Genomic DNA, 10,081 nt, shown 5'->3' with positions numbered 1-10,081 from the left:
ATGTTTACTTTTATTAATGCACTATTACTCCTTTTCTATAGGAAGTTCATAAAGGTAACCTGCCCCAAGGCATTCTAGATTACCTAGAGCAGGGATGGTGTGGCCCTCCACAGGATTTTTATGGGCCCCAGTCTACTCAAGGACTCCTTATTGTATGACATTAACATTTTAATATAATCCGGCCCATAAACACGCTCCATAAGTAATAATCAGCCCACTAATGCTTAGAAAGCTGGTTTCATCATTTGCCCAAATGCCGTTTTTTCGGGGTGTTTTTCTAGCTGTTTGTTTTTAGCCCAAATCCTGCATTGTCTGACTCCTGCAATTCAATCCATTACTGGCAAAATATCTAGTTATCTAGAAACCTGTAATCAAGAAAGCACTGAATTACAGAAGACCATCTCCCTTATACTGCATTTTAATGAAATAATTCAAAATTTTAAAACACATTTCCTTTATTTCGTTAATATTAAAACAGTAGCTTGTGCTTGATCCTAACTATGATATAATGAATCCTTATTGGAGGAAAAACAATCCTATTAAGTTTATTTGAGGTTTAAATGATTTTTTAGTAGAATTAAAGGGGGAGTGATACTCTGAGACAATATGCAATTGGTTTTCATGTCTTGTTTTTGAGATACTGGGGGCAGATGAATATTCGAATTTCAAAAAGTTCGAATTTCGAAGTAAATTTGTGGATACTTCGACTATCGAATAGGCTACCCTCGAATTGGACTTCGGTTCGAACGATTCAAATAAAAAATCGTTCGACTATTCGACCATTCGATAGTCGAAGTACTGTTTCTTTAAAAATCCTTCGAATTCAATATTTCGCAAAGTTAAACCTACCGAATTGCATTATTGCTTTATAATCCTATGAGGACCTTCTACAAGCACTTTCTTAGTTTTTGGCATTGAATAAAAATCCTTTGATCGATCTGTGAAAATTGTTTGATTCGAACGATTTAATCGTTCGAGCAAACGATTTTTATTCGATCAATAGATTGAATGCTTATTTTAGCACTAAATCCTTCAAATTCGATATTCAAATTCGAAGGATTTCAATGCGATGGTCGAATTTGAGGGTTTTAACCCCTCGAAATTCGACCCTTGATAAATACCCCCCTTAGCTTTTTATTCAGCAGCTCTGGTTTGCTATTTCAGCAATCTGGCTGCCAGGGGCACATTACCCTAGTAACCATGCATCCATTTGAATAAGAGACTGGTATATGAATAAGAGAGGGCCTGAATAAAAAGATGAGTACTAAGCAGTAGCAATAACAAAAATGATGAAGCCTTACAGAGCGTTTAAAAGCTGGAAAGAGTCAGAAGAAGGCAAATGATTCAAAAACTATATAAAAAAAAATGAAGGTCAATTTGCAAAATTGCTTAGAATTAACCATTCTATAACATACTAAAAGTAACTGAAAGGTAAACCACCCCTTTAACGTATGGAGATCCAAATAACTGAAAAATCCCAAGCATTCTGGATAACAGGTCCCATACCTGTATATTACAATTCAGAAATGCACCAAGAGACCCATAGTTATATTATCCAAATGCCATACACAGACCAATGATGAAACGTTCCATGACAGACCAAGTTTTATGAATTGAATGACCAATGGTAGTGTGTAAAAAAATGTAACTTACAAATGGATCCATAGATATCCCACTTGCTGAAAAATGATGCAGGGGCACTTTTATTACCGCATTAGAACACTGGCAAAGATGGTCAGAAAAATTAATTATTAAATCCTTGTGAAATATTCTTTTTCTATCTTGTGCTAAACATGGAGTTGCTATTTGGCCACCACGGAATTACTTGGGGTCTCGTCTTGGGGTAATTAGTATGCGGATGGATTTTAGAATATCAAAATTTGGTCGGTTTGCCAAGGCAGGTCCTAATTACTGCCTGGCAGTTTTATCCACATCGAGTTTTGTTCTCTCCCACATATTTGCAAAATCTTAGACTGATAAACTCAGAGGCCAGTCAGTTTGAGATCTCGAAAATCATCTTGTGTAACCTAAAACTCACACTGAATGTACTGTAGCTTTGTTCTTCATTCTACTGGGAAATAATTCCAGATAAAGCATGTGCCTGGAATAACAAGCTTTGCCTATGCTCCGAAATAAATTTTTTCTTCAAATACAAGATTGTAGACCAAAGTGATAAGACCATCTTGTGTTAAAGTTTGTAGAGAAGGTTGGTAAATACAGATAAAACCCGCATCCTTAGTGTTAATATTGTATATTCTGTTTTAATTCATTTTATCGGTTATTGCTTGTGGGAATTATTCATTTATGCATCTCCAGTTAATGCTGTATGTACCCAAGGTTTTTTCAAACTGTAGTTATACAAATTAACAGCTAAAAGAAGCTATCTTTCACAATCAATAAACCATTAGTGCTGACTTCAGATGAAACATTAGATATCCACTTCTTCATTGCCTCCCTGGATGATGTTAAGTGGCCAAATTGCGACCTGATAAACCAGATATGACATGGATTAAAATGAAACTACAAAAGTGCTGCGAGAAAGGTGTTTTGTTAAATTGAAATGTGGAATTGTAATTTGTACATGTATAGGATCCAAATTACGGAAAGGCCGTCTCCCGTAGACTATGGGGCACATTTACTAAGGGTCGAATTTCGAAGTGGTAAAACTTCGAATTTGTAAAAATTTGATAGTCAAAGATTTTTTTGGAGTAAATTCAGCAGTTTTCGATCAAATTCAAATTGTTCGATCGAACGTAGAAATCGTTTGAATCGAACGATTTAATAGATCAATCGAACGATTTTCAAAAAAAAACAAAAAACGTTGACTTCTAAAAAACAAATACTGGCTATAGGTTCTAGGAGGTCCCCATAGGCTAACATAGCAATTCGGCAGGTTTAAGATGGCGAAGTGTCGAAGCCGAAGTTTTATAAAGAGACAGTACTTCCATTTTCGAATATTCAAAGTTTTTTCAATTCGACTCAAATTTTGACCTATTCGATGGTCGAAGTACCCAAAAAGTACTTACAAATTCAAAGTTTTCGAATTCGAAAATTAACTTCGAATTCGCTTCGACCCTTAGTAAATGGGCCCCTCAGTGTTATACAAAAATTACACATTTTTAAAAATTATTTCCTTGATATTAATTAGCTGTACTGATAAATCTTTTAACTTAAAAGAGAAGGAAACCAAGTTGGTGCAAAAACCCTCCCCCCCTCCCGTGTGTTGCCCACCCTCCCTCCTCCCCCCTAGCCTACCTGTCCCGCTGGGCAAATGCCCCTAACTTGTTATTTACCCTTCTGCGCAGGTCCAGTCCACGGAGTTCACCGACAACACGCGATCTTCTTCCTGCTTTGACCGGCGCATGCGCAGTAGGAGCATTTCACCGGTACGATCTACTGCGCATGCGCCAAAAGTCACGAAGAAACTTTGTGACTTTTGGCGCATGCGCAGTAGATCCCTACCGGCGAAATGCTCCTACTGCGCATGCGCCAAAACGCCGTTCAAAGCAGGAAGAAGATCACGTGGAAGAAGATTTCGTCTGTGAACTCCCTGGACTGGACGTGCGCAGAAGGGTAAGTAACAAGTTAGGGGCATTTGCCCAGCGGGACGGGTAGGCCAGGGGGGAGGAGTGAGAGGGCAACACACGGGAGGGGGGGAGGGTTTTTGCGCCGACTAGGTTTCCTTCTCCTTTAAACTACTAATACTAATTTTCCCTTTGCTTTATTTCACTGTCAGGCAATGGATCATGGTAATATAGTAAGTCCATCAAGTTCAACCTTTGAATTCTATTTTAACCTGCCTAACTGGCAGTTGATCCAGAGGAAGGCAAAAAAAAACTCCACCTGAAGCCTCTCCAATTTGCCTCAGAGGGGAAAAATTCCTTCCTGACTCCAAAATGGCAATCGGACTAGTCCCTGGATCAACTTGGACTATGAGCTATCTCCCATAACTGTGAGAACGCACGCATGCGTCCTGTCCGGCGCGGGCGCGCTAATGCACGTCGGCGTCTGATGCGGGAGCTGGCGATGGTCGCGGGCGCAAGGACGTAGGTGGAAACGCCTGTGATGGACGTGCTGGCGTCAGTTCCGCGACGTCAGCGCAGTGACGCCAGTTTGGCGCCAAATTATCTGCATTTAAACCCAAACCAGTCTGTAATGCATTGCCTGGTTATTAGGTTGTTTGAACTGAAACCCTAGCGTCTTGAACTGTTTGGATTCCTGATTATCGACCTTTGCCTGAACTTGGATTTGATTACTGCCGCCTGTCTCGACCTTCTTGCCTGTCTCACCGTTTATGATTCTTGCTGCCTGCCTTCTGACCTCGGATCTCCTGACTACGACTTCGCTTAATCCCTTGTACTTCGCTATCGTCTCACTGGCTACTCTCCACAACCCTGCTCCTTGTTCCACTCCAAGTGGGTAGCGGTTGTGTGAGGCGCTTGTGGGTTCATTATCTTCTGCTCCAGCTCCTTCTACGACTGGATTATACTGGTGAGTCTGACACATAACCATGTTTTCCCCTCACTTGCTAAAAAGCTATCCAACCCCTTCTTAAAGCTATCTAATGTATCAGCCTGTACAACTGATTGAGGGAGAGAATTCCATATCTTCACAGCTCTCACTGTTAAAAACCCCTTCTGAATATTTAGGTGGAATGTCTTTTCTTCTAATCCGAGTGGTTGACCTTGTGTCAGCTGGAAAGATCTACTGGTAAATAAAGCATTAGAGAGATTATTATATGATCCCCTTATATATTTATACATAGTTATCATATCACCCATTAAGCGCCTCTTCTCCAGTGTGAACATCCCCAATTTGGCCAGTCTTTCCTCATAGCTAAGATTTCCCATACCAAAATGCAATTCTATTTAAGGTCTCCGTGATCCAAGATCACTTGCTCAATTTGGGCACTAATGCAACATGGGATACTGTATATAGAGACTATTGCCTGAAAAGAGCCATATTGATTTTGCCTACTAATAGCCACTTTAAGTGAGTTTGTAAGCACAGTCTAGTTTAGCTGGTGAAAGTCCCCTAGGCAGATGGACTGAAGGTTATTTATGTTTGCCCATTGCTTCTAAAGAGAGACAATGGCACTTTTACTAGCTGGAGTGGTAGCTAACATTTTAATTAACAAGGTCACATTCAGTAGTAGTTATTAGCACTTTTTCTCAAAGCACTTTTTTCATGATTCCGACAAATTCTGTCTCCAGTCGAATGGGGTTGTTCACCTTCAAATTCACGTTTAGGATGACATAGACATTGATAGCCTAAGACAATCTGCAATTTGGTTTTCATTTTTATTTTTTATGTGGTTTTTCAGTTATTTAGCTCTTTGTTCAGCAGCTCTCCAGTTTAGAATTGCAGCAGCTATTTGCTTGCTAGGGTCTTGTTTACCTTAGCAACCATGTAGTGGCTTGAATGAGAGACTGACATACAAATAGAAGAGGGTCTGAATAGAAAGATAATTAAAGTGATACTCACACTAAAAAATTTATATTCAAAATATTAATCTACACGAAAAGTCATGTTGATCGTTTTTCGCTGATCGTTCTGCTAATGGTTACTTGAAGTTCCTTTACCTGCCTGTTTTGTCAACCTGACTGTCCCTTCTCAACTTGACAGTTAGAGTTTCTAATGCTAACGGACTACTGCTGCACAAATATGGCAGCCCCCTCATTGGGAAAAAGGGGGTAAGAAAGGTTAATGTTTTAAATGTTAAAGCATCAGGCAGATACTATTATGGCAAAATTATAAATGGCATTCAAAGATAATGTTATGATAGATATTAAAAAGTTCATTTTTTGGTGTCAGTATCTCTTTAATAAAAAGTATCAAGAATAATAAAATTGCAAGCTCACAGAGCACTAGTTTTTTTGGCTGCTGGAGTCAGTGACCTTCAATTGAAAGATGGAAAGTTGTAGAAGAGGAAGCTAAAAAAGTCAAACTATAAGCAAGAAATAAAGATCAATTGCAAAGTTGCTAGGAATAGGGCATTCTAGAACATATTAAAAGTTAACTTAAAGGTGAACCATGCTTTAAAAGCACTGGACAACAGAATACGACAACATTTGTGTATGCAGATTAGAGTTCGGCTTTTGTGGAGACTAATGGATAATTTTATGTAGCATTAGAGGACACATTTTTATGTAACACCCCCAGCTGCACTGCACACTCGCAGGTCTGAGAGAGCTTTCCACCATGCCATACCCCTCCTAAATACAGGTGAGCTCTAACCAGTCCTAGCATCTGTTTAGGAACTCATTAAAGCTGACCTCTGCTCTGTTCTGGGAGGTATATGCATTCCCTCTATGGTTCTTCCAGTTACCATGACACAAGAAAACAGTATATATTTGTATATTTTATTGCAAATATCTCTTTAGTGCCATGGGGGGTAAGTAGCTCTTTATACAGAGAGGGCAGTAAAGTCTAGAATATGCAAATCAAAAACAAATGAAGCAAGCTGTCTTTCCCTGCCTTAGGTTCAAATAACCCATCAAACATATGCAGAACCATAGATTTAAAATAAAGCTCTGAAGTGGAAGAGGCAGTGTTGTGAGTCATGCCCTCAAGATAAACCTTTTTACATTATTCATTATCATTTCTAAATGTATTTTAGTCCCATTATTAGCATTTCTAGACACAAGGGAAATGTTCTGAAGTGAATTTGGCGCTTATGCAGTCATCAACCTGGTCTGTTCCGATTGTTTGTGAGAAATATAAACAGCAACGCTGTGTGACTAAAAGGAAGAAGATATGTGACTGTATCATTAAAGATGTTAGGAAGAAAAAATGTAATCATCTTGTGCCAGAATTAGCAGTACACTAGAACAGGGTATTGCCAGTGCCATTCCAAGTAAGCACAGAGAGAGGGAGAATTACCGTATATACTCGAGTATAAGCCGAGTTTTTCAGCCCCCAAAATATGCTGAAAAACTCTACCTCGGCTTATACTCAGGTCAAGCGCAAAAACGGTCGCCGGCGTCTAAGAATAGTCGCCGGCATCCAAAAACGAGACACCGGCACCTCCAATGGGAGCAGAAACCCTCAATTTTTTGATTGAAACTTACCAGAAGGGGCTGCATTTCTCAACCTAGGCTTATACTCGAGTCAATAAGCTTTCCCAGTTTTTGGAGGTAAAATTAGGTTCCTCGGCTTATACTCGGGACGGCTTATACTCGAGTATATACGGTAGTTCACGTTACACCCATATTTATCTTATTCCCATAACCATGCAATAGTAACTCCCAATATTCCTTGTGGGACATATACAAATTAAATATTTACCATGAGATTTAATATTTTATATTCTGCAGTCATTTGCCCTGTGCAATTCTGATTTAGGTGAGCATGAATGCATCGTACTAATTGCTGTGATTCAGAATTTTATGAAGTGTTTATTCTAGTGCATTAAGAATAATGCTTATCAATGGACACAGTCTGTTCCTTCTACTCTGGTTTAAATGGGGATCTTCACCCGAAAACTGTGCTTAATAAAAGGAAATTTAGTTCTTGGTTACCATCTCCTACACATCAGTTACTAATGTTCACAGGGTTCGAAGTTATGTAAATGTAATTGCAAATGAAACATTATCTATCTAGCTGTTTATATTATCTGCAGTCCTGGCTCCTACTTCTGAAACCATGCAGCAGACACCAGCTTAGTTATGAATCTGCAGAAGAAGTGATCCCTCCCACTATATTCTTTCAAGAGTCAGAGAAAGTGATCAGAGAGGCATAAAACTATTACCTCAATTGCAGTTATATGGACAAAACTGTAAAATACCTGGAAATATTTACTATATAATGGAAAGGTTCATTTGTTATGCAAAATACATTTTCAAGAAGTAGATGCCATCTAATTCTTAATACACTACAAATATTTAGTATTAAAGAGAAACAACTTGGGAGAAGGGAGAAGAATGGATTTGTAGAGCGGGAATGGAAAATGTATTTATCTCCTGGTGGAGAAAATATTCATGTACAGTTGTTTCTTACGCACTTTTGCCCATTGCCAAAAACGGTGGCCTGATTCTAGTAGTGTAGAATGTTTAAGCCTGGGTTCTTAGCTATTGTGTTCTGATTGGAGTTCCTTCATTGGTTTCAGAACAGAGGGATGAAAGGAATCTCATCTATCAAGCTAAATATATTGTAGTTTGCTTTGAAAAATGTATTACTGCGAATATTACTATCGTTTATCACCGACAGGATCGTTTCGTGTTATCAACACAGCTTACTATGGGCCACTTGTATTATGCTGTTCCTGCAGTGAAGGAAATATGGAAAAATTAACCAACGGAAAGACTCTCTAGCAGCTCATAAAGTCTCACAGCAGCTGGGCAAAATCACAACAACAAATTGTATTTGAGGGTAATTCAACTTAAGTAACTTGGAGTGCAACTATACATATCACATTGTTAATGCAGGTTTAAAGTACCCTTGCTCCAGAATACCTTATACAGCAAAGTGGGTGCAATTCGCAAATCAGCACGGGACAAGTACAGAGTAGCAGGGACGTGTTTACCATAGACAGCTTTGGTGGCCCTTGGCAGCCTATATGGTACATAAAGCTTTTATTAAAAAGTATCTGCCCCAGATACTTTCCCACGAAATCCAGTGGCAGTGGCGGGTGTTAGGGGTTACCTGGAACCAAAGGGAGCAAAAGTGACATTTGCAAATGGGCATGAAGAGGTCCAGTGCCTAGGGCAGTACCAGATCAAAATACAGCCTTGTAGAGAAACACATATAGGCCCAGGCACATCAGTGGATGGCAAATTTAATGGGCACAATGCTGAGCCCATATTAGCACCTAGTACTAAGTCTAATGTACATACATCTTTGGGCTGTCATGAGTTGATGCTTGAGGTGCACCAAAACCTGATATTTTCTGGGTGAGTGCTGCTATTGAATATAAATTCCAAGCACACCATCAGATTTTGGTGTACACCTACTACCCAGTGGCTTAACTACAGAGGAGGCAGACACAGGGGGGATGACGACTTGGGAACAGGGGGGCCCATTCCGCGGTGGGGGCAGCTACCGTATGTGCAACGGACCCCTCTGAAAATGTTGGCAGGGAGCTCTTATTACACCGTTGCTACTACCTGTCTTGCGAGTATGACTTAATATGAAAGCAATTTTCTAAGGTCATTGAGTTATTTTTACTAAATAGTCGTCTTTATGATATGGTATAAAACATAAATAGTATAACATGCACCTTCTGTTCTGGTGGCAGTTGCTTAAATAAGTATTTTTATAAATACTTTTTGGGACATTTTTTCCTGCTCTCTCTCAATTTTCTGTGAGTAGGGTAAATGTCTGTTGCTGCTCTCACTGCTTTCTGTATAGCAACAACTTGAATTCCAGTTCTACTTAGTGAGTAGTAACAAAAAGTTAACCTAGCCTTACATAGTTGTTTGTTGAGGTCGACAAACAAGCACATTTTCCCCCAATTTGGCCAACAACATGATGGAATCAGTAGAATCTAATCATTTGGTCCCTGAGTCTAATAATCAAATTATAATAGGGCCTGATGGAATTTTCAAACTGAAAACCCCCAGAGACCCCATACACATGATGGTATTTAGCCTACTCAGTCTGGAGGGGTTGAGTAAGCAGCTTTTTTCAGCCTGTGCCTGCCATAGTCAGTCCTTAGCAGTTGTTCCAATACAAATGATTATTTTTAAATATTGTAAGTGCTTACCAAAGACGTTGAAGGCCAAGGATTGTGGTGTGTGGGTGTGATTTGTGTGGATGTTCCCATGGGTTTAAACATACAGTACCTCCCAACTGTCCCATTTTGAGCGGGACAGTCCTGCTTTTGACAGCTCAACCCGCAGTCCCAGCTTGTTACTGAAATGTCCCGACTTTCTGTTTAATCTGCTGAACAACTAGAAAAAGATACAAAGTTTCTAACTGAATTTGCTTTTGGCAGAGAGCCCAGAACATCCACCAGGTGCACTTAAAACGTTTGCAACAATTTCAGATAAACAAATAAATAATTGTAGCAATTTAACATAAGCAGGTCTCTTGGGGAAACAGTGACTAGCAGCTTAAAGGGCAATGCACTTTCATTAGCAAG

This window comes from Xenopus laevis, chromosome 3L (genome assembly GCF_017654675.1).
Source record: "Xenopus laevis strain J_2021 chromosome 3L, Xenopus_laevis_v10.1, whole genome shotgun sequence".
NCBI lineage: Eukaryota > Metazoa > Chordata > Amphibia > Anura > Pipidae > Xenopus > Xenopus laevis.
This window is presented reverse-complemented; position numbering follows the sequence as displayed.